General features: G+C 41.2%; 1 protein-coding gene and 1 long non-coding RNA gene across 7 annotated transcripts in view; one reads left to right on the forward strand and one right to left on the reverse strand.

Annotated features, from left to right (window-relative positions):
• Positions 1–20,120, reverse strand: part of LOC125462727 (uncharacterized) — a 31,126-nt gene extending 11,006 nt beyond the window's left edge. The window contains exons 1-3 of the long non-coding RNA XR_007249694.1: positions 20,050–20,120; positions 1,863–1,987; positions 1,580–1,674 (exon numbers count right to left, since the gene is read on the reverse strand). This is a non-coding gene — a long non-coding RNA (uncharacterized LOC125462727). The remainder of the gene's footprint in view (positions 1–1,579; positions 1,675–1,862; positions 1,988–20,049) is intronic.
• Positions 19,608–26,285, forward strand: part of LOC125462726 (nuclear transcription factor Y subunit alpha-like) — a 68,270-nt gene continuing 61,592 nt past the window's right edge. For 5 of the 6 annotated variants that reach the window (XR_007249693.2, XM_048553005.2, XM_048553006.2 and 2 more), the window contains exon 1: positions 19,608–19,739. The gene's annotated coding sequence lies outside the window, so the exon portion shown is untranslated. Of the gene's footprint in view, positions 19,740–19,764; positions 20,702–26,285 lie in introns of those variants that run through there. The other variant, XM_048553002.2, reaches the window with a different exon arrangement.

Below are 26,285 nucleotides of genomic sequence, written 5' to 3' on the forward strand. Positions count from 1 at the left end.
TCACCTGAAAGGTGTGTTTGAGCCCTTGAATACTGAGGATGGAGGAGGCAAACAGACAGGTGTTACATCTTCTGCAGTTGCAGGGGAAGGTGCCATGGGGCTGTGGAGGGGGGGTGGGGTCAAGGCCCCTTCTTCTTGTCAACAGTATCCACGAATCCCTTACATCACTCAAGCAGGCACATGAGATCTTTCTATGACATTTTACTTGAAAGCCAGTACCAGCCAAACACACATTCCTTATTTTTATTTTCTTTAAACCCTGCCATGGGACTTGAATCTGGAACATCGGAATTCAAAGTTGAACACTCAAGAGTGTTACCAAGTGAACTATGCTTGAAACACAGGAAGCTTGCTTGGCTAAATTGTATGGGATGGAAGGCTCTGCAACCATAATAAGTTAGTATAGACCAACTGCTGATAGTTAATAATCAGACATGGGTCCTTATTCTTTGAAGGTCTGAGAAGACCTTCAATTAGTCCAAAAAGGAAGAAAACACTGACGGCACAAAACTCATTTTTCATTCTCCTCATTTCCAAAGAATAATTAAGCAAGATTAGGGCCAGAGAGAAAGGAGAGGAGACAATGTCAGAGCTTTGAAAATTTGCTACCGACAGCGTCATTTGTATTCATCGGATCAGACTAATTCAAGACGACGCAGGTAATCACAATGAGTAATTGGCGTAGGGTTACTTATGTCTCGCAAGGAAACCAGCAGATGAGACATGATGCACCTGATCGAAGGCTGAGGAGATGTCACATTATGGCTGCTCACTCAAACAATGTTCTCAGAAGTCTTGTCAAGGAAAGATGAATTCTTTCAGAGCATCAGAAACTTACAAAGGAATCTCTCCTTACAGCAGGACTGAGGTATTTCAAATCATAAAGAGTTTGATTAGAACAAGGAATCTGACATGGAATTATATCACCATTCCTCCGCGATAACTGGGTCAAAATGCTGGAACTTCCTTTCTAACATCAGTGTCGGTATCCTGAAAATACGTGGACTGCAGTGGTTCTGATTCACCAACACCTTCTCCTGGGCATTTAGGGTGGCACAATCAATCAATCAATCAATCAGCCACCGATGCCAATCATCCTGTGAGTGAATATTCATTTAAAAAATGAGAAATTGTTTCCTTTGTCCGAAAGTAGTAACCAGAAGTAGATTATTTAAAATGAATGGTAAAAGAAACTGAGCCATCATGGTAAAAAAAAATTAGACAAAGCGTGATTAGGATTCAGAAGAAATTGCTTCATAGAGTGGACAAAATTCAATAGAAGCATTCAAATCAATCTGGGGAAAGACTTAAGGGAAAAAAAATGGATATGAGTAAACTGCAGAGAGGTGAAACTAACCAAATTCTTCTTTCAAAGAACTGGAGAAGCTATAACAGGCTGAATAGCTTCCTTCTATGCTGTGCCATTGTATACTCCTTTGATTGCAGATAGTAGAGTCCAATGTCATCCTTTGAGGCACTGTGTGAGTGAGTAGCAGCTCCAAAATCATTCCCAAAGATGTCTTGGTATTTAAAGACAAGAATGTATTGAAGAATAATCTGCAAAACATGGTGACCTTACCTCTATGAGCACCTGAACCTCCTGCAGTGGTCTGTTATCAGCCTGGTTTCCCATCTTTCCAGTAAATGCCAATTCCAGAATTCAAATGATAGATCCTAAGCCACCAAAAATGGATTTTAAAACATATGGTGTTAATTTTCGTGATGGTTTCCCGACCTCTGAGCGAGGAGACCTGGGTTCAAGTTCTACTTGCTTCAGAGATGTTTCAGAGCATATCTGAACATGTTGATTCAAATTATAAATAAAGCAGACAGACTGTGAATCAGGCATGCATGTCACTCACTCAGAGGATCCATAGTTGGGGAGGTAATTGCGGAGATATAAACCATTTTTGGTTGGGTTCCTCATTGTAATGTGGCCAGCGAATTGCCAATGCAAAACGCATTCCACAACACAGAGCTTGCCTATCTGGACAAGAGAAGGAGAAATTAGGCAGGATGCTTCAAATATAAAAGATTACAGTTACATATTAGAACATAGAAGCAAAATTGGTGAAAGCAGCATTTTCTTTTAAATGTCTTTGTACAACAACAAAGTTAATAAGCATGGAAGCCTATTATTTGGCATGGACTTTGTTTCATCCATTTTGTACATACTTTTGTTCTTACTGCAATATAACTTTGAAAATATGGTTCAATTCTGTCTGAGGAACTTCCACTTCTTGATGTTGATTAGAAAAGTAGCTTCATTGGTTTTAATGGGCTGTTGTGTTACATATTATTGATCCTGGTAGGTTGAATAATGTTCAACAGCAAATTGTTATTGTGCTATTAAAGATAAAGGAAGAACTTCTGGCATTTCTTTCCTTCTACTTTCAGATGCTATTCACATTAGGGTAACAAATAAAGGAGCTCTGTGGTCACGTACTTTTGGATATTCTTCAGTGATTTCTGCCTGTGCAATGTTGCTGCCTAGATTTCTCATTGGGAGCAATGTGGAAGCCAAATGCATTAGGAAACCATCTGCTTTCTTTATTCATTTATTCACTAATGGGATGAGGGCATTGCTGATTGGGGCAGCATTTGTTGCCCATCCCTAATTGCCCAGAGGGCAGTTAAGAGTCAGCCACATTGCTCTGTGACTGGAGTCACATGTAGTCCAGACTAGGTCAGGATGTCAGTTTCCTTTCCTAAAGGACATGAGTGAACCAGATAAGTTTTTCCTGACAATCTAAAATGGATTAATGGTCACCATTAGACTTTTAATTCCAGACATTTTTATTTGGATTCAAATTCCATGACAGGAATGAGAATCAAGGGCTATGGGGAGAATGCAGGGAAGTAGAGTTGAAATGCCCATCAGCCATGATTTAAATGGCAGAGTGGACTTGATGGGCCGAATGGCCTTACTTCCACTCCTATGTCTTCTGGTCTTATGGTCCACTATCTGTCATGGCAGGGTTTGAACTCAGGTCCCCAGAATGTTACCTGGGTCTCTAGATTAACAATCCAGCAATAACACCACTAGGCCATCACCTCCCCTGCATCCTGCTCGTCAAAGATAATTTTTACAGCTAGCATATGGAAAGCACTTTTAACACAGAAAAACATTCCAATGCTTCACAAAAACACATTATATAGGAATGGGCACTGGGCTAAAGGAAGAGATATTAGAAGCAGTGACTAAAATGTTGATCAAAGTGGTAGGTTTTAAGAAGGCACTTGTGACACCATATCTCAAATACTGTGTGCAATTTTGGAATTCTTATTAAAGGAAGATTCTGATTAAAGGAAGAATTATTTATTGTTTCAGAGGCAGTACATAGGAGGTTTACTAGATTGATACCCAGAATGACTGGGTTATCTCATGTGATTAGGTAGAATACTATAGGCTTTTAGGCAGTTTGGAAGAGTGCGGGATGATTTGATTGAAAGTGTGAGAGATCCTGAATCGGTTTGACAAGGCGTACAAGGAAAGGATGTTCCCTCCTGTAAGGTAGTCCAAAACTTGGGACACTTTTTCAAAAGTAGGGATTGCCTTATCAAAACAGGAATGAGAATTTTTGTTTCTCTCAGAAGTTTGCATTATTTTGGAACTCTGTGCCAGAAGGTGGTGGAAGCAGGGTCAGTTGATTTTTTTTTAATACAGGGATAGATAGATTCTTGTAAGAGAAGCAAATCAAGGGTTATCAAGGTAGATGAGAATGTGAAATTCAAAATACAAACATATTAGCCACAATCTTATTAAATGGCAGAACAGACTGGAGTGGCCAAATGGTACACCTTGCTTTCTATTTTGAATGTCAGGTTCCTAGTTTTGATGAGGGACCAGGTAGCTGATGGTGCATGATCTGCTGAGTGTCATAGCTCCTTTTTGAGTTTTAAGTGTGAACCCTGCCAGATCTGCAAGAGCCTGTAGCACTGTGGTGAAAGCAGCAGTACATTGGTAACTGCAAAGAAGTGACATTGATTGCCCATGAAACATCAGATGGAAATGCCTGCTACCCAAACCTGTGCTTGACAGCCCTGTACAGTGATAATGGGAACTGCAGATGCTGGAGAATCCAAGATAATAAAATGTGGATGAACACAGCAGGCCCAGCAGCATCTCAGGAGCACAAAAGCTGACGTTTCGGGCCTAGACCCTTCATCAGAGCCCTGTACAGTGGTAGGTTTATAATGCTAATTCATATTCAACAGTGCTTGAAGCATTCAGTAGTCAACAGTACTGCAGTGGAACACAGAAAATCAGGCATCCTCTATAGCAATGGAACAAGATTCTCTCGAAAAGCTGATCTTCTTTGGTTGGAATGCAATTTGTTACCGTTCATAGTGAAAAACATGACTTCTCTCTCCTGGACAGCCATCAGGAGAATCTTAAAGGGAGGCTTTGCTGAAACAGTGCCTCTGATATCTCCAGAGGTGAATGGGGTTGATGAGCGTTGGTTAAACGATTATGGACTTTCCCAGAACTATTTCTACGCTGTAAAAAAAAGACTCACTGAATAATAGTTCCTGGCACTCAGGTAAATCAAAGGTACAATCTTGCGAGGGGAATTGGGGAACTCAGCTCAGTGGAGGATAAATGTTCCTGCTGATCGCACAAGGACTGTTTAAAATAACCAACAAACATACCAGGACAGCAGGAACTGCAGATGCTGGAGAATCTGAGATAACAAGGTGTAGACCTGGATGAACACAGCAGGCCAAGCAGCATCAGAGGAGCAGGAAAGCTGATGTTCCAGCCTATTTTCTGAAGAAGGGCCCAGGCCCGGAACATTAGCTTTCCTGCTCCTCTGATGCTGCTTGGCCTGCTGTGTTCATCCAGCTCTACACCTTGTTATCTCAACAAACATACCAATTTAGGTTTGACTGCTCTGACTCATCTTTCCACTGAGAGTCAATGACAGAAATGAAACTGTTCTAAAAGAACTTTGGATTTTAAATGAAGGGGCCATGGATTCTACTTCATGGTATTTACTCATGGGATATGGCAAGGCCAGTATTTATTTCACCTTCCTAACTGCTATTGAAAGATGGCAGTTTCCTTCTTAAACTCCAGCAGTTTGTGTTGGGGTGGGAACCCCACAGTATTGTTAGATGACAAGTTCTAAGATTTTTTGACATAGTATCAAAGGAATGGTGATATATTTCCAAGTCAAGCTGGCGTGTGATTTGAAGGAGAAATTGCAGGCAGTTGTGGTCCCATGTGACAATGTTCCATTAGTCAATACTTCAGGTTAAATCAAATTTACTCAGTGTTTCAAGTCTTATCATTGCAATTAAGCACTGAAAACCATTTTGGAATATTGTGTCAAAGGACCTAACATTTTTATATTAGTCAATGTTAAAAATAATGGCAGTTGACAAATAGCGGCTGCTGCATCAATCCCATTGAGTTTCCTGTTTAGTTTGTTTGTAACACAGTTTTGTCATCTGATTGTTTCAGAGTGCTGCGGATAGCTAGTGCGTTGTGCAGGTGAAGTCAGCAAAAACCAGAAATTAACTTCAGTCACATTGTTAAACAAAATTGGGCATCTTGCCGTAACTTAATCGTGATACCCCATGTGTTTTTAAAATGTGGGTATCACTAGCATCTATTTATCCCTAATTGCCCTTGAGAAGGTTCTGCTGAGCCACTTCCGCAGAACACAGCAATCCATATGAAGGAATGTCCAGTCTTGTTAGGGAGGGAGTTCCAATCACCTTGTCAAGTCTACGCCAATTCTCTGCAAGAAAAATTCAACTGGTCACGCTCACTTATATTTGCTTCATGATACTGCAGCATTTTCATTGTCAGATACTTAAATTTCATTAAGAAAGCCAAAGTGTGATCTGCCTCCACCATACACTTAGCCAGTTTGTTCCAGATCCTGAACACGTGTGAAAAAAATGCTTTCTAATGTCACTTCTGTTTTTTTTTGTGCCTATCACCTTAAGTCTGTGTCTTCTTGATTTTTCAGTAAGAGGGGTCATTTATTTCCTGATAAATTGTGAACAACTCCTGTTAAATCTCACAACCTTCCCTTCTCTAAGGAGAACATCGGTAGCTTCTTCAATCTAGCCTTGGAACTGAAGTTCCTCATCCCAGCAACAATCCCCATATTTTTTTCTGTGGTCTCTCTACAGCTTTCACATCCTTCCAAAAGTTGTGTCCAGAACTGACATCATTCTCCAATAGAGAGTGAACCAATGGTTCACCACAGCTTCCTTGCTTTTGTCATGTGCAGCTGGATTTAAATAGTGCTGCCTAAAGGAGTAGACTGGGCTTAGGTTCAATGTACAACCCAAAAGACAGCCCTTTTGACAGTGCAGCAGTACCTCAGAACACCATTACTCTTTCCGCCATTTGGTGCTCAAGTCCTGGACTACAGACTTGAAGCCAAATCTCATGAATCAGGGACAAGATTGGTATAACGGAGCCATTTATAATGGCTAATCACATTTATAATGTGATTAGGCAAGACTTAGGAGGCATAGAATGGGGTAGCAAGATGCAGGGGATGGGGACAATCGAAATATGGAGCTGGTTTAAGGAACAGATATTGTGTGTCCTTGTTAGGTATGTCCCTGTCAGGCAGGGAGGAAGTGATATGGTAAGGGAACCGTACTTCACTAAAGAAATTGTATGTCTTGTTAAGTGGAAGAGAGAAGCTTATGTGACGTTGAGACGAGATGGTTCAGATGAGGCGATGGAGAGTTACAGATTAGCTAGAAACGATTTAAAGAGAGAGTTAAGAAGAGCAAAGAGGGAATATGAGCAGACATTAGCAGGTAGAATAAAGGAGAACCCTAAAGCTTCCTATAGGTATGTGAGGAATAAGAGGATGGCTAGGGTAGGAATAGAGCCAGTCAAAGGCAGAAGTGAGAAATTGTGTGACCCTGTGGAGATTGGCAAGGTGCTAAACAAATATTTCTCATCTGTTTTCACTCAGGAAAAGGAGAATATTGCAGAGAAGACTGAGTTATGGGTTATTAGAATTGAAAGGATTGAGGTTAGTAAGGAGGAGGTGTTGTCAATTCTAGAAAGTGTGAAGGTGGTTAAATCCCCTGGGCCGGATGGGATTTTTCCAAATATTCTCTAGGAAGCTAGGGAGGAGATGGCGGAGCCTTTAGCCTTGATCTTTGAGTCATCATCGTCTACAGGTTTAGAACGAGAGGACTGGAGGCTTGCAAATGTGCCCTTGTTCAAGAAGGGCAATAGAGATGACCCAGATAATTATAGATCAGTGAGCCTTATGTCCGTTGTAGGAAACGTTTTGGAAAGGATTATAAGACATAGGATCTATTATCATCTAGCAAGCAACAATTTGATTGGAGAGTGTCAACATGGATTCGTCAAGGGCAGGTCGTGTCTCACATACCTCCGAGTTTTTTGAGGTGACCAAGCGTGTGGATGAGGGTAGGGCAGTTGACATGGTGTACATGGACTTCAGTAAAGCCTTTGATAAGGTTCCACATGGTAGGCTATTGGAGAAAACGCGGAGGCATGGGATTGAGGGAGATTTAGCAGTTTGGATTAGAAACTGGCTTTCTGCAAGAAGGCAATGAGTGGTGGTTGATGGAAAATATTCAGCCTGGAGTCTGGTTACTAATGATGTGCCTCAAGGATCTGTTTTGGGACCACTGCTGTGTGTCATCTTTATAAATGACTTGGATGCAGGCATAGGTGGATGGGTTAGTAAGTTTGCAGATGACACTAAAGTCAGCGGAGTGGTGGGCAGTGCAGAGGAATGTTGCGGGTTGCAGGGAGACTTGGATAAACTGCAGAATTAGGCTGAAAGGTGGCAAATGGAATTCAATGCAGAAAAAAGGTGAGGTGATTCACTTTGGGAAGAATAATAGGAAGGCAGAATACTGGGTCTCAATGGAAAAATAATTGGTAGTGTGGATGTGCAGAGGGATCTTGGTGTCCATGTGCATAGATCCCTGAAAGTTGCCACCCAGGTTGATAGCGCTGTTAAGGCGGCATACAGTGGGTTTTATTGGTAGAGGGATTGAGTTTCGGAGCCGTGATGTCATACAGCAACTGTACAATATGCTAGTGCGGCCTCACTTGGAATATTGCGTACAGTTCTGGTCACCCCATTACAGGAAGGATGTGGAAGCATTGGAAAAGGTGCAGAGGAGAATTACCAGGATGTTGCCTGGTCTGGAGCACAGGCCCTATGAAGAAAGGCTGAGGGAAAGTTGGGTCTGTGCTCATTGGAGGAAAGAAGGCTAAGAGGGGATTTAATAGAGACATACAAGACGATCAGAGGATTAGATAGGGTGGACAGTGAGAGTCTTTTTCCGAGGATAATGATGTCAGCTTGTACGAGGGGGTATAACTGCAAATGGAGGGGTGAGAGATTTAAAACAGATGTCAGAAGCAGGTTCTTTACTCAGACAGTGGTAAGGGTGTGGAATGCCCTGCCTGCCAATGTAGTTAACTCAGCCACATTAGGGGCATTTAAACAGTCCTTGGATAAGCATATGGATGATGATGGGATAGCATAGGGGGATGGGCTTAGATTCATTCACAGGTCAGCGCAACATCGAAAGCCAAAGAGCCTGTTCTGCACTATATTGTTCTATGTTCTAATATAAGGTGAGACCAATAGGATATTAAAGTAACAAATTATGGATTTTAACATTGTTTCTCAATTAGGAATCTGGCAAGCCAGGAGACTGACCCACTTGAGGTCCCACTCCCTTTCCACAACATTCTACTTTGACCTGCTGTACAGAGCCTGTGGGCACCAGCAGCTGCTGGAAGCCAGTAGAGATAGAACATAGAGCATAACAGCACAGTACAGGCCCTTCAGCCCTCGCTGTTGCCCTGACCGGTGAAACCAATCTGAAACCCATCTAAACTACACTATTCCATTATCATCCAAATGTTTATCCAATAACCATTTAAATGCCCTGTCTTCTTTATTGTGTCTGGGATTCAGTTGTTATCTAACAAGTAGCATGAGCAGAAAAGTGATTGCTGTTTTTCCACCAGGGCAAATGCAACGAGAAGAATTAGGGCCATAGTCCAAGCAAATACGAATTTTAAACTTTATTTTAAACACTCCTCTGAATCTGAGAAACAGACTCATTAACCCTAAGTGCAAAGGTCCTCCCAAAACTGCTTCCAGATGACTTATTGTTGCTTTGGGCCCAGTTGACAGGTCACTGCCCACTGGTTTCAAACAGCCAACATCTGTATGGGGCATGGAAATGAACCCTGACATTTAAAATGACATGAGCTTCACCTTGATTCAATAAAATTGATTCACCATTATTAAGGTAGGCACCTCGATAGGAGATGTTAGTGCAATAGTGAGATGAAGGGAAGGACATAACAAGGTTGAAAATTCTTACTAAGTCCTAAGAAAGAACAGGAGGCAGAACCTTTAAACATCAGGAATTTTATTAAGAAGGTGTTTATCTGCTGGCAGCAAGGTTAGAGAGAGCTGTTTTCCCACCCAAAAATAGACAATGACATCATCATGTCATTGAACTCAAAATGACAGTCCACAATATTTATACAAATACAGAACATCCTTCCACCTTTACATCAGAGATTCCTGCAACAAATACAGTCACAACAATTAGCATGTTCTAAAGGACATCAATTCCTGTGTGGCTGTTGGTGCACCGCACGTGTGGTTTTTTTGTTATCCTAAACTTCCTGTTTTAGGTGTATAAAGAACATTATTTGTCATCTTTTCCAGAGATAATGGTGTTCAGAGATTCAATCAATGTCATGGTATTCCCCACTACAGTACTATATCACTGGGAGTCAGTTAGCTCAGTTAACTGGATGACTGGTTTGCTATGCAGAGTGATCCCAACGACATTGGCTAAATTCCTGCACCATCTGAGATTACCATGAAGTACTCCATTTCTCAACCTCTTTCCCCTCCCCTGAGGATAGTGAACCTTGTGTTAAACTACCACCACTTGCTTTCTCTAATGAGAGAGCAGCCCACGGTCTAAGAAAATGGCGACTTGACCTTACCCTGTCTGTCTCACGCAGATGCTTCAGTTACTGTTATGTTCTCTGGTATATCCAAGTCTCTATCTGGTACAGCTGATTTTTTAAAATCTTCTATTAAATGTTGTCTCTGTCACATTTGTTCTGGTTGCCAACAGTTGATCTGCATGTCTTCTCCATATTGCATAATCACTTGTCTGTATGACAGAGGAAATCAGCCCAGTCTGTGTTACAATGGCGGCTGGTATCCACTAAGAATCATAGTTCAGAAGAGGCCTGTCAGACCACTGATTCTGCACCAAAGCTGCACTAGGCCCACCAGGCTCATGGTGGTGTCTTTGTTCAGCATGTGAGCGGGTTCTGCCCAGGCATATTCCTGAGGCACCGAGGGAGATGGGAGAGATGACAGCTTCAGCATCAGTGACAGTATCTGTGGTGACATTGTCAAGAACAGATAGCTGAGGTTTTCCACAGAGCGAGATAAACAGAGGACTCAAAGGCTGCAGAACTTTTAACTTATTCCCTTATTTTCCTTTAGTTTAAAGGAAGAAAGATTTTAATATTAACTATTACATCATTTCTTTATTTTTCTACTTATTCTATGAAATAATACTTAACTTGTTAATGCTATTTCTTTTACTACTTTATACTAAAGCACCTTGGTACCCAAGATGGCACCTTTGGTGGTGACATTTTACACTTTTCACTGTACTTGAGTATACATGACAATAAAATCTAAATCCAAACTTAAACTGAGCATTATGACATTTCAACTGCTTATCCAAGAACTTAAAAAGGTTGTGAGGATACCCACCTCAACTACCCTCCCAGAACCACACAGCCCTCTAAGCAAAAAAGATTTCCTTAAATTCCCTCTAAACTTCCTGCCTTTCACTTTAAAATTATGCCCCCTTGTTACTGATATTTCATCTGAACAAATCTTTCTGCCAAATCAATTGTGGCTGGGTGATAAGAGGTAATCAGATATGTTAAATCCTGTCGTAGACAGTCCATGAACTCTTGGAGACCATTTTCACTAAGTTATTTTAGATATGCAAACTTCACAAAGAGCTCCCTCAAATCTTTCAAGGTTTTCTCTAAATATAACAATCACCAGGTTGATTCAGGGGATGGTAGGTCTGCCATGAGGAGAGATTGACTAGGTTGGGATTGTTTTCGCTTGCTTCAGATAAATGGGGGTGGGGTGGGGTGGGGATCCCATTGGAGCTTCTAAAGTTCTAACAGGACTGGACAGGGAGGATGTTCCCGATGGTCGGTGTGTCCAGAACGAGGGTCACAGTATGAGGATTCAGGGTAGATGATTTAGGACTGAGATGAGGAGACATTTCTTTACCCATAGAGTGGTGAGCCTGTGGAATTCATTACCACAGGAAGTAGTTGATGCCAAAACATTGAATGTATTCAAGAGGCAGCCAGAAATAGTACTTGGGTGAATAGGACCAACGGTTATGGGGAGAAAGCAGGTTTAGTCTGTTGAATTCGATGATCAGCCATGATTTTGAATAGCGGAGCAGGCCCGAAGAGCCAAATGTCCTCCTCTTACACGTTTTCTTCCACGTTTCTAAGGCAACTTCAGATCATTTAATGTGTGTGTCAATCATTATGAAAAACATTCACCCTTCAAAAGATTCAGCGAAGTGAACATGGATACTTTGGTATGGCCTTTCTGGCCCTTCCTATAGATGTAATGGCACTAAGGGAGGTAGTCCGAACTCTGATGCAAGGTGCAGGTATTCCCACTCTCTTCTCAATTTCAGAGTCAGCTCCTGGCCACCAAATATAGGGTCTGGCTTCAATCTGAAAATGCCACTGTACCTGTTGTTGTTTGATTTAACACATGCTTCCTCAGCTGTGATGAAATTAATGACCCTCATTCTCCATAGGAGGTGTTCTGTTCAACGGATAGTTCTAACTTCCACGTGATAGGAAGTAAACTATGTATGATCTTGCTGTAAAATACATGTCCACTTTAGATTGGAGTGGATCATTTCTAACATACATTTTAACTTGTCCTGCTGTTACCATAATATTCTTTACTTGTGCAAAGCAGAAAATGTCTACATAGGGACTGTTTGTAATCAACTGATTTGGCAAACGTAATCTATCAGCATTCCCATACAAGTTGGATTGAAACTATGTAAGTGTATAAGTGTGGGTGACAGCAACAATGCCCATATCTTCTCTAGCAGCAAGCCATAAGCAGATATCTCTACACGAGGCCTGAACATTGTGGTCTGTAGTCTGTACACAGTTGGTAAGGTAAAGTCCCAGCATACAGGTATCGGTGGAATTGTCTATTGGGGGCAGTAATGGTTCCTCGAGCTTTCTGACTGGTTTATCATTCAGTACGGGAGTGATCCAACACTGGTTGGCATAACTAGCAACAATTAGGATATTTACTAGTAGCTCTTTGGACTGCAAGTCTGGGCTTTTCTCAAGCCCTTTCCTACTCATTGGTTTCTGTACTTTCATGTACATTATTTACCTTTCTTCCTCTATATGCCCTTTTTACCACAGTTTTTACATACAGCTCTTACATATACACCAGCAACTTACTGCTGCGTGACCTATTTTTCACATCTGCATTGATGCGTATCTCTCAGTTGCCATGTTACAAACTCTCATGCGCATGCCTAATCTTCAAGCTTCCTTGGCTGCTATTTACATTGAGACTACTATTTTTCAGTGCTCTAAGTCTAGACTCCTTTCTGTCAGTAATCTCTTCTGGATTGCTTCACATCTCAAACCATACATCAGGCAGTCTCCAGTAACATCATTAAAGTTGTCTCCAAATTCATAAAACCCTAATAGCTTCTTTAAAAGTTTCTATGAATTGGTAGATAGATTCGCCATCACGCTGGCTGCATTTCTGTAATTATTAATTGATTTGGTGAAACATGGCTCAGTACAATTTTTTTCAAAAGTTTTGGAACCTGGCTTCTCTGGTTTTACCTGACTCCTCAAGAAGGTTAAACAATGCTTTGGACACTGGGGTAATTATGCCCACTTCAATACTGTTAGCTTGAAAAAAAATAATTTTTGGAACCTCCGAGTAGGTATTCCTGCCCTCAAAAGTGTCATCATATGGTCCCAAGGCACCAAAATGTCCAGCATTTTTTTTAAAATTGGAAACAAGATGATAGCACAAAATACTCTCATTGTTTTAAGCACTACCTCACTTTTTCCATTTAAAATAAGGTATTCCTGAGGCTGCCTATTCCTTTCCAACTCTATACCCCTAGCTCGAAACATTTCCCTCCATATAATGGGATACTTATTAATCAGTGTTCCTTCAGGGTACAGCTTCTTTGGCACTATTCATCTCTTCCCTGGGGTAATTTTCTTTTGTCTCAAAGGCTCTACCTGATTTAGTGCAGCAATGGCACATGTTGATTCTATTTTTTTTAATTGAAGCACCTCATACCACAATTAAATTTCTTTTCAATGAATCTGTGGATTGGCCCAGCAAGTGTCGAGGTATTTTTTATCCTCCATTGCCAGTATTCTTCCAATGTTAAATTCCAAGGAGAACTGGGAGGTTGAAGCATTAAAGAGCAGCAGCTTTATTATGGTGGTATTTACAGTAAGGTTTAGTCAGAACTGTTTTCATGCCCGAAACCATTGATGACATTATCATTATAATCACATGATCAGTGTCTTAAAGCGACAGTCCACCATACTTACACAAATACACACCAATTGTAACTTTGAGACCTTGCCCAATGGAATTGCAACAGCAGGTATGAGGAATGGGTGCACAGGATATGGAACATATTAGGATGTGAACAGCAGAAATTTAGATGAGCGACAGGTCACGAAGACCGGAAAGTGGATGTTTGACCAGGAGTTGGGTCATCAAGTCTAAAGCCAACAAGTGAAGCAGGAGGATAGGAGCCTTGAAATGACATTGGATGATTTATGCATCATTTACCTTGCCGCTGGGGCTGTTGCCATCTCACACAGGATGCTGAGAAAGCTGCTGTGATTGCTGTTGCATACACGAATCCAATATTCATCTACACCTAGTTGCAATTTTGAATTTCTAACAGAAAGACAATGTGCTGCAACACTGGGCACTGATAGCTATGTTAAGCGTCCTCACTCTGAATTCGTCAGTTCTGAGGAAGGGTCACTCAACCAAAAACATTAATTCTATTGCGCTACACAGATGGTGCCAGACGTGCTGAGCTTTTCCAGCAATTTCTGTTTCAGCCTATCTCTGCATAGCTGAATCACTTCAGCCCAGGCAACACCCTGGTGAATCTCCCCTGCGTCGTCTAATGCAATCATATTTTTCCAATAGCGTGGTAACCAGAACTGCACACAGTAGTCCAAATGTTTCTCACTAACATTATATGTAGTTCTCTGCCCTGTAAAATCTCAATGACTTCTTGCAAATTGTCCTGATAAAAGCAAGAAGAAAAACACATTTTGTCAAAGCCTTTTCCAAAAATATGCATATTATTTATTCCAAGGATCAGTACTCTAAGATCTCGCCATGTTTAATGCCTTTCAGCCACTGTACACTAAAGGGTTGGAAACGGTGTCAAAATCCAGGCTACATGCCTGACAAAAAAATGCACATTGCGACCATCAAGAGTAATGAAATGTTGAGACATCAGAATGGCACATGCTGTATGGACAAAAATTAATTCTATTATATTTTCTGTAAGTTCCAATTGAAGTTTTTTGCCCGTAGGCTACATGCCTGAAATGAAACAGATATTGTCAATATCAACAGTATTACAATTGTATTGGGGCACTAAGAGTGGAACATGTTGAACGGAAACAAGCAAAACTTTGTTACACATTCTGTAATTGTTAGTTTTTTTTGCAATATTCTTGAATGAATAAAGTGTTTTCAATTATTTACAATCTAAATCAATAATCAAGATGAAGGTGATATATTTGACCGTAACATTTTCAAATTTACTAATGATGCAAAGTTAGGTGTAAAATTAAAAATAAGGAAGATGTAAAAATGCTGCAGTGATAAAGACCTCCACACCATCCATTACCAATGCATAACAGTAGCAGTGCATTCTATCAAGATTTACAGCAACAACTCATTAAAGTTCCCATGACAGCACCTTCCAAACCAGTAGTCTTTAACACCAGAAAAGGAAGGACAGCAGATGCATGGGAATGTCATAACCTACAAGTCTTCTTACAGTTACATACGATCCTGACTCGGAAACACTGTCACTCCTCCACTGTTGCTGGGTCAAAATTGTGGAAGTCCCTTCTTTACAGCACTGTGAATTATTCAATACCAGATGGCCTCAGCGGTTCAAAACAAAACAGTAGCTTCTGAAGGGCAATTAAAGAAGGACAACAAAGTCTTACCTTACCAATGATGCTCACACCCATGAAATTTAAAAAAAAATTCGTGACAGAGAATTATATATCTTTGAATACTAAGAGATATGAGCGATATGTGGATGTTGCAGGATGTAGCAATTGGGGAAAAAGACCAGCCAGGACTTTAATGATGGAGCAAAGGGCCAAAGGTTTCCTGTAGGTTTCTAAGTGCTATTTAGGGGTGTGATTTTGTGGAACATCTACTGCCACTCACCCTTTCCTCATGTTAACCATAATTATACATCAGTTGTGAAGTGTAGTGAATGGTTCTCAGGAATTGGCAGGTCACATGGACATACAAACAAGGAACAAGAGTAGGCCACTCGGCCCTTAAAACCAGTTCTGCCTTTCAATAAGATTGGGACTGATCTGATTTGAACCACAACTCCTCATTCCTGCATATCCCCCATAATCTTTCATTCTCTTGGTAATCAAGAAACTATGCACCTCCCACCTAAAAAATATTTAAAGATTCTGCATCTACTGCCTTTAGAGAAACAGAATTATAAAGAAAAATGTTTTAATCTTTTCCTTAAATGGGTGATCTTTTTTAAAATTATGATCCATATTCTCCTGCAAGAGGAAATATCTTTTCAACACCCACCTGGTCAAGTTCCATCAGGATCTTACGTTTCCAATGTATCACAGACTCTTCTAAAAACTTTAAAGAACACACGTTTTGCTTGTCTCGCCTTTCCTCGGAAGGCAATCCACTCATTCCAGGTATTAAGATAATAAAATTAAGCTAATAAAGCTAATAAACCTTCCCTGAATTGCTTCCAATATGTTAACATTCTTGCATGCACATGGTGACCTGTGCTGTACAATAATCCAAATGATGCAGTCTCACCAATGCTCTCTATAGCTGAAGTATGACCTCTGTACTCTCGCATTCAATTCCCCTAAAAATTAAGCCAAGATGTTCTAATCAATTTTCCTGATTACTTGTTGCATGTGTATACTGACATTCTGCAATCCACCCAGATCACACTGCAGCCTCTCACTATTTAGATAGTCTATTTTGGCAGGGGGAAAAAAAAACTATTTCATACCTCTCCACATTGTACACAATCGGTCAGATTTTTGCTAGTTCACAACTGGTTCATATCCCTTCTGTCCTCTTCACAGCTCACATTCTGGATTTATTTTTGGGTAATCAGCAAATTTAGCTACCATTCCTTCAGTGCCTTCATCCAAGCCATTTTTAAAACTTTTAAAATGTTAAGGCCCCAGCATTAGAGATAATAGGAACTGCAGATGCTGGAGAATCAGAGATTACAAGGCGCAGGGCTGGATGAACACAGCAGGCCAAGCAGTATCTTAGGAGCAGGAAAGCTGACATTTAGGCCCTTCATCTAGGCCCGAAACATCAGCTTTCCTGCTCGGCCTGCTGTGTTCATCCAGCCCTACACCTTGTTATCTAAGGCCCCAGCATTGTCTTCCATGGCACACCATCGATATCCTGCCAGTCTGGAAAAGACCCATTTATTCTTTCCTGCTAGCCAGCAAATCCTCTATTCAAGACAATATGTTACAGTCTTCATCATGAGCTTTTATTTTCCATTATCATATGGTTCTGGAAATTTAACACATCCACTGGTTACTTTTTATCTTGCTTCTTCAGAGAACTCCAAAAAATTAGTTAAACATGATTTCCCTTCGACATATTTAATTATAGCTTCTGTAAGTTTATTTATGGCAGATGTTAAGCTAATTAGTATATAATTTCCTCTTTTCTACCTGTCTCCCTTTTCGAATAATAGAGTTACATTTGCTGCTATTTGGAAAATTAAAACCAATGCTTAAACATTCTGACTAGCTGTACAAGTTAAAAGCAAAATATTTAAGGATGCTGGAAATCTGAAAAGAACACAGAGAATGCTGGAGAAACTTAGGTCTGGTGGCATCTGTGGTGAGAGGAAGAAGTTAATATTTCAGTTCAGCACCTCAAAACCAGCTTCACTTTTTAAGAATCAAAAGCAGAGTACTGGATAAACTTAGGTCGTCAGGCAATAGAGATGAAAACAGAGATAACATTTTGAGTCCAGTGACTGTCCAAGTTCATTCTGAAGAAAAGCAGAATCCTAACAGTGCAGATAGAGGCCATTGAGCCCATCAAGGCTATACTGACAGTGCGAACAGCATCCTGCCCAGACCCATTCCACCCCCCCATCCCTGCATTTTAACATGTGAATACAACTAGCCTGTACATCCCCAGGTACTGTGGGCAATTTAGCATGGCCATTCCACCCAACCCGCTTATCTTTGGAGTGTGGAGAAAACCCACACAGACAAGGAAAGAACATACAACTCTGCACAGTCAGACCAAATCTGGAATTGAACCTTGGCACTGTGAGACAGCAGTGCTAAATCACTATGCCACCCTTAAATGCAACTATGGGATGTGAACCCACATCATGTAAGTATTAGTTCAAAGCCCCTGCATTTCTAACCCAGGCACATCATCAACATACCAACACCACTCAGAATCACTGGACTAAAGAAGGGTTGCTAGGCTCAAAACATTACCTGTTTTTTCCTGCACAAGTACTGCTTGACCTGCTGAGTTTCTCTAGCAACTTCCTCCTTTGTGTAACATTTCTGGTAGTGCTGTTATTTATTTTACTTCACGCCTTTTAAGAACCTAGGGTGAAGCTGGGGATGGTAATAGACTAGTGGTATTATCACTGGGCTGTTAATCTAGAGACCTAAGTAACATTCTGGGGGTTAAAATAGTATCAGAGATAATGGGAACTGCAGATGCTGGAGAATTCCAAGATAATAAAATGTGAGGCTGGATGAACACAGCAGGCCAAGCAGCATCTCAGGAGCACAAAAGCTGACGTTTCGGGCATAGACCCTTCATCAGAGAGGTGGGGTCTAGGCCCGAAATGTCAGCTTTTGTGCTCCTGAGATGCTGCTTGGCCTTCTGTGTTCATCCAGCCTCACATTTTATTATCTTAACCATTCTGGGGGCCTTGTTCAAATCCCACCATGGCAGATGATGGAATCAGATGACTATAAATCCATTGCCAGTCGTTGGAAACAACTCATCTGGCTCACTAATATCCTTTATGGAAGGAAACTGCCATCCTTACCTGGTCAGGTCTACATGTGACCCAACAACAATGTGGTGGACTCTTAACTGCCCTATGGGCAATAAATGTTACCTGCTAAGTGACACCATCATCCTATGAATGAACGAAGAACAAAAAAAAATGGATCTGGGGACTTGTCAACTCACAGTTAAAACAATTAAATTATGTACCATTTCCCTGTTCATGGTAACTCTTGCAAGTTCCTCCCTCAGGTTAAATTCCTGGTTCACAGTTATTTCCAGGACCTTGAGCAACTTAGGGGAGGCAATAGTCCAGTGGTATTATCTCTAGAGTACTAATCATGAGATCCAGGTAGTGCTCAGGGGACCTTGCATTGAATCCCCTAACAACAGTCAGTGAAGTTTGAATTCAATTTTTTTTAAAAAAATCCAGAATCACAAGTCTAAAGATGAGCACAAAACCGTTGCCACTCACTGGGGAAAAAAAAATTACCAGGCTCAGTAACGTTCTTTTAGGGAAGGAAACCGCCAACCTCACTTGGCCTGGCATACATATGACTCCAGGCCCTCAGGTTGACTCTTTACAACTCGCTACACAATTAAGCCTAATCAGCAATACCCTCAGCCCGAATACTAGTTTAGCCTACATGTGAACCCAGACCTACAGCAACGTAGGTGACTCTGAAACTGCTCCCTCAGCAACTGGGAGAGGGCAATAAATGGTGGCCTTGCCAGGGACATCAACAAATCTCCAAAACCTATTATTCAACAGATGGGGCTTATCACAAGGCACTTTCTTGTGACTTACCGTCTTGCCTATTCCTCAACTCAAAGGATGCCTGCTGGTAACTCTTACTCACAGAAGCAAACAACACAACTTCACAGAAAGAAACGACAGCAGCTAAACTGGAAGCCCAACGGAGACGCGAAAGAAAAAGAATCCATTACCAAGATGGCGGCAGCACTGCACAGGAGTCACGTGCCCTGCGGGCGCCGGGGTCCTTGTAAACCAGCAGCACCACGTGAGTCATACCTTTTTTTTTCCTTTGCAGCTGCGCAGTGTGATCCACCCGCCCCCTAACCCGCTGGAGGAGGAAGCCAATGCCGCGCAGGTGCAGTGGCGTGGCCTCCCCGGAGACTCAGTGCCCCCCCCCCCAAAACAAGACGACCGGCCGGAGAGCGCATGCGCAACAAGCGGTTTCGCGAAGGAGAAGGCCGCTCGCAGTTGGTCGCCATCTTGTGCTGCTGTGTTCCTATTCGCCGCCGGGGCATTGTGTTTAATACCGGAGCCAATCAGAGGGGCAAAAGCGCGGGGTAAGTCCGGCAAATTGCTGCCAACAGGCTGCGAGCTGGAGTTGGACAGGAAAATGGGAGTGAGAAGAGGCAGTGATACGGCGTGGGGGTAGTTACTTATGACACCCCCCCCCCCTTTTTCATTCCCCTTCCATTTCGGCATCGGGATTGGATAGATCGAAAAGCGAATACATTCAAGAGTGGGGGGAAAAAAAATCACCGAGCGGGAAAGGGTTTTGGCGGGAAGCAAGCGCAGATTTTTTTTAAAAAAATTTCATTCCCGTCCTTTCTCTTTTTTTTTGTTCTGCCGCTGCTGTCTTTCTTTGCTTACCCCCATTCACCCTTTTCGGTCCGCTTTGCCGTTCACTCTTCTCGGCCCGCGTTCCCCACCCTCTCCTCCCCCCATCTCCCCTGTACAGGGGGTAAAATGGCGGCTGCGTGGGGTCGGGGTAAGGAAATGTCTGTTTCCGCCGCCCCGATCGCTCATGGGCCGTCAGTCGACGGTTGTTGCTTCAGGATGGGGGTCGATGTCGATTCCTCCTGACGTGATTAACGATTTCTTTTTAAATCGGTGTTAGTGTACGCACGGTATTCGCGCTCTGAAATGGCGGGTGAGACTGTCCGGTCTGGCAGTGCAGCCCGTCTTGTTCTCAATCTCTCACTTCGCAGGCTGTCTCTGCGCTACTGACTGGATACACCCTGGGTATTGATCCAGGTGGAAGGAGGTGCTGTTCCACCTTCAATTTCTTCACCACCCCTTGCTCCAGACTGTCCTTTCAAATCACTTGGTCATCTGTATCCTGCTCTGATACCTTTACTGTATGTGAGGAGCGCTGTGGGAATGCAAACTGTAACGCCTCGCAAATACAGAGTTATCATCAAAGATGCTACATTTCTTTGTGAAATGTCGGGAGGACTAATGACGAACATAGAGAAACTTTCAAATCTCCTGTTAACGGGGAAACTTGTATGCATGCATGCTGGTATGTTGGTGTGATCTTTCTAAGACCGATCTACTAGTCGCTATTAGACAAAATTTGTTAGAAATTTCTAACTTAAACTCCTGAAGGAAGTTGTCAGTTGTATAAACGTATTTTCATCTGTGAAAGTTGTTTGTCTGACATGCTGCACTTAAATTATGATGTTGTTGGTTTGTAAGTTTTGGGTGGGCAGGTGTCTGGCTCCAATCGTGATTAGTTTAGGTACCAACAATCTGGCGTTTAAATTTTAATTCCCAGTCTTTGTCCAGTAGTTTGCTTTAAGAGATTTGTTTTGCCCTTTAAAATTTTTGAGCTGACTGTTGTATTAAACTTTTTTTAAAAATATCATACATTTGGTATTTCCAAATCTATTTTGAAAGCTTTCACCTGGTTCTGAATCTGAAGATAAAGTTGGGAATTGATATGAATTTTAACTGTTAATGATAGCCACTTGAGAGTTATAATTAGGGTGTTAAATTTTCTACCTCTCTGAATAAGATGTTAAAATAAATTGATCTATTATAGGTTTATTAAACCTGGAAAATTTGAAGTTATGGATTGACCATTTCATGTTTAGGCATCTTTGTAGAATGCACTTCAAATTGTGCAGTAGTTGTTGGTAATAGAAACAATTGTTTAAGATGATGGAAAAGTATTGAAATAACCTTTTAAAAAGATTTTTACCTGTAGTATGTCAAGGCTTCCAATTAGGATTAACAGGATTGGATTGTCTGCTGGTTTGAAGGATGTTATTGCTTTAAGGTGATTCAGTAACAAAAATTGAACACTTGTATTCAGCGCAGTGATGACTTTGAAAAGTGGGTTTCATGTGAGTGTAGAAATTTGAAGCTGTCTTATTTGCCACACCCACTTTCATTGATGCTAAAAATGTATTGATCTCAAGCTTGATATGGATTCCCTCTATATTCAAATTGCATTTTTTAAAAAAAATCTAAAGTGCTTAAAACAAAAAGACTCTGGAAGCAATTGGAGCCTATGCTTTTCCAGCTCAATATATCATGGAATGCCTAAAATTTTAATTAATTTTTTTAGTTGGTTTAATGTCTGCATCCACACGCATTTGATAACTACTTACAAGAAAAGTAACAAACGAATTTCTGATATACATTATTTTTCAAGATTATCGTCGTCGTAGTACGACCACTACCATTGTAGTATCCCTGCATTGTGGAAACAGGCCCTTGGGCATAAAAAGTCGAGACAGCGCATCGGAGCATCACGCCCAGACTCATTCCCTATAATGCAACTAATCTACACATTCTGTACCCTACGAGCAATTTATCATAACCGATCAACCTAGTCTGCACATCTTTGGACTGCGGGAGGAAACCAGAGGACGCCCACACAGACACGGGGAGACTGTGCAAACTCCATGCAGTCGCCCGAGAGTGGAATTGAACCTGGGTCCCTGGTGCTGTGAGGCAGCAGTGCTAACCACTGAGCAAGATGTGAACATCTTTGAGAAGACCACTATTTAACTTTTGAACCCTAGTTGTCCTTGAAGCTGTTGAGTCATCTTTGAATGTATAGTATGTTTTAATGAAGGTTTCCACAATACAATGAGAAGGAGCTCTAGCAACAGTGAAGGAATGGTGATGTATCCAAGTGAGAATGGTGTATTTCTTGGTCCTGGTTTCCTTTGTGTCTGTTGTTCTTCGATGGCTGGGGTTCTGTGTGTGAAATGTGCTAATGAGGAAACTTTGGTGACTTGCCATGAGATAGTAGGAACTGCCAGTGCTGTAGTCCAAGATAACAAGGTGTGGAGCTGGATGAACACAGCAGGCCAGACAGCATCAGAGGAGCAGGAATGCTGATGTTTCAAGTCTAGACCCTTCAAAACATCAGCTTTTCTGCTCGTTCGTTATAATGTCATGACAGCAGCATTTAATATGTCTGTGGAATGGACTGCTTATCCTTGATAGTGTCAACTATACCCAAACAAGCAAATGCTTTGTATTGGAGAAGCTCAGCAGGTCTAGCAGCATTTGTGGTGAAAGAAGCATTTGACTATAAACATGGTTTCTGAAGTTCACGTGCAGCGTGTACATAAAAGGTTGAATTGAAACATTGACAAGGCTGCACAAAACCCCAGGATCTTAAGAGTGAAGAAGATACAACTAAGCACGATCACTAGAGACAACTGGCTGGGTTTCTTTAAACAAATGTGTGTTATGTTGTTTATCTTTATTTCAAAAGCACTTTGCACAAAAAAATCACAAATACATTGAAAGATTCTATATTGTCTGTTTGGCCTTTGGAAAAGTGGGGGTGTGGGGGGAGAAACACAATGGAATTTGACATTTCTCAACTACTCTACAGTTGCCAAAAATGTGGGAAAAGCCTCTTTTTTTTATACAAGAAGCTTTTCATGTTGAGCTAGTGAGTAGATCTGCAAACTGAATGGACCCTTGTTATTACTGTGGTGGAAAAACTGACTGTGGTCTTTCCCTATTGCACCTTGGCTGCTGTTCAGAGCTTCACTGCATCCCTTGCACATTGTCATATAGCACAGAAGTAGACCCTTTGGTCAAAGTTAGTTGCATTGACCAGACATCCAATCTGACCTATTCCCTTTTGTTCTTTGGCCAGCATTTGGCCCATATCCCTCTAAATGTCATTATTGTACCTGCCTCCAGCACTTATACTTCCCCCTGGCAGCTCGTTCCATATAACGTCACCCTCTGTGAAAACGTTACCCCTCACGTGCTTTTTTAAATCTTGCCCCTTCTCTCCTTAAACCTATGCCCTCTGGTTTAGGAATAGCCTACCCTCAGAAAAGACTTTGTCTATTCACCCTATCCATGCTCCTCATGATCTTAATTCTCTATAAGCCATCCCTCAGTCTTCACTCTGGGGGAGGGGGGGGTGGAAAAACCCAGCCTATTCCGACAGCTCAAGCCATCTAGTCCCTATTAACCTAGAATATTCATGTGCGCAAATTTTTATCTTGTCTGCGACATGTACCTGTTTGAAAGTGGGTTCTCTGCCACCAGCCAGTAAACACACTTCCTGGTGAACTTTATCCAAAAATAAACAAAACTGCAACTTTTAAGAAAATAATGTCTGGTTACATATAGGACACATTATTTTTGTCCAACTGTTAATAAAATCAGGAGGTTTAAGGTCAGGAGTAGGCATTTTACCTACAGCTGGTGTTACACTAATGGGCCTCTATTTCCGTTTTCTCTCACTGTCTCTTTTAGATAGTGGTGTTATATTTGACACTTTGCAATATGCAGGGACCACTCCAGAGTAGATACAATTTTGAAAGATGACCACAAACTTTCCACCATCTTTCCAGGCACTTCTTTCGACATTCTGGGAGATACATCCTGCTGTCTAATTGAGTTTACATACTTTTAAGTCTCATTAATTTCTCTGGTACTGTTTCTTTTCTTTAAACTAATTAGTATCTTGCAGTTCTTTGTGTACACCAGTCCCTAGACTCTTATTTATGGAAGGTTTTTGGAGAAGACATATGCAGTATTTGTTTATTTTCCATCATTCCTATTTTTTCCATTTAGAGATTTTCCCAGGTTGGCTTTAAGAAAACCACATTTCTTTTTGCTGTTCTTTCCAGTTTTACATACCTGTGGAAGCTTTTAATCTGTTTTTATATATTGTACTTTACTCTAATTATGTTTTCTATTTCTTATCTTTTTCTTGGTCCTCCTTGGAAGCATTTTAGAATTCTGCAATTTTCCAGGCTTTCTTAGCAAATTTATAGGCCTCTTCCTTTGCCTGTTGATTCAATGCAATTCTTGATTTATTAGCCATAGTTGGATGCCTTCCTTGCTGCGTGTTAGTCCTTTTAAGGAATGTATTTTTGTCATATACTGTGTACCAGTTATTTAAATCCTTTTCAGTTTCAGTTTACAATCATGCCGTTAATGTAATTTCACAGTCCACTATTGCTAGTTTGACCTCCAAAGCTTCATACATCCTGTTGTTTAGATTTAAACCACTTGATTAAATGAACTTGAAAATGATGTGCTCTAAGATGCTATTGTATTATAGTTAACAAGGTGTGGAGCTGGATGAAGAAGGGACCAGACCCAAAATGTCAGCTTGCCTGCTCTGTTCATCTAGCTCCACACCTTATTATCTCAGACTCCAATATTGATAGTGCTGTTTTATAATGGTTCCCTTACACCAGAAATTCTAATTAGCCTCTCTTATGTTTTGTTTTTGTTGAGCAGTACTTGGTCTAATGTTTCTTTATTTATTCATGGGATGAGGGTGTCGCTGCCTAGGCCAACATTTATTGCCCAAAAGGCATTTAAGGGCAACTGCATTTCTGTGGCTCTGGCGTCACATGTAGGCCAGACCAGGTAAAGACACCAGTTGCTTTCCCTAAAGGCCATTAGTGAACTAGAGGGGGATTTCCAACAATTGACAACGGATTCACAGTCCTCATTAGATTCTTAATTCCAGGTATTTATTGAATTCAGATTCCACTAACTGACATTGCGGTCGAACCTGAGCCCACAGAACATTACCTGGGTCTCTGGATTAACAGTCCAGTGATAATGCCAATAGACCGTTGCCTTCCCTAATGTTGCTATTTTCCAGTTGGATTTTCAAGATAGTGCTCAAGAAGGCTACCTTGCATGCATTCCAGAAACTTGTCCTCCGCAAGATGAATAATTGGCTTTTATCTATGCCTGGTCAAACTTAACTGCTCTGTTGCGTAAAGTGTTGTGCATTCCAAGTATTAGGTATACGTCATTGGCGGTCCTTCTGAATAAGAATCAAAAACAAAGTTTCTGGAAAAGCTCAGCAGGTCTGGTAGCATCTGTGGAGGAGAAAACAGAGTTAACATTTCGGGTCTGGTGACCCTTCCTCAGAATGTCGGGTACGCCGAACCCGAAACGCTAACTCTGTTTTCTCCTCCACAGATGCTGCCAGACCTGCTGAACTATTGGAGCAATTTTGTTTTTGTTCCTGATTTACAGCATCCGCAGCTCTTTTGGTTTTTATTCTGAATCATAATGTTGTCGGAGTGCTCACTGTTGCCTCAGTTGAAATGTTAAAATATAGCTGCGTCTGCCTTCTTGAGTGAATGTGAAAATCCATTTGTGCCAGATGAAGTAGGACAGGGATGTTTCCATGTTTTTGCTGAACAGCGTGTATCCGTCTGTAACATCTGTAACGGCATCCTCTGTGCAACTTGGCTGCCACATTCCTGCATTGCAACAGTGTTGCATCAATTGTAAAGCATTTGATGCATCCCAAAGTTGAAAGAAAGCTACAAGATGAAAATTTTAACCTCACTGCGAAGCCTCTACAAAATGAAAATTTGAGGTTCCAGTGCAGAGCCCTGTCTCTGAGGAAAGCAATCCTGACATCATAAACTGAATTGGAATTGACTTTTTTTTAATAGTTTCAACAGTGAAATCTTGTCTAAGACTTGCCAAAGGAGGAAGAAGAAAAATCAGCTACCCTTCATGTGCTGATTTGTTTAGCTTATTCTACTTCATGTATCTGTCCAATATTGCTCAACAGTTTGATTAGAGAAATGTTAACATGTCTGTAGTTTATGGAATAGTGGATTGTGGCTAATTGG

Source organism: Stegostoma tigrinum, chromosome 21 (assembly GCF_030684315.1).
Source record: "Stegostoma tigrinum isolate sSteTig4 chromosome 21, sSteTig4.hap1, whole genome shotgun sequence".
NCBI lineage: Eukaryota > Metazoa > Chordata > Chondrichthyes > Orectolobiformes > Stegostomatidae > Stegostoma > Stegostoma tigrinum.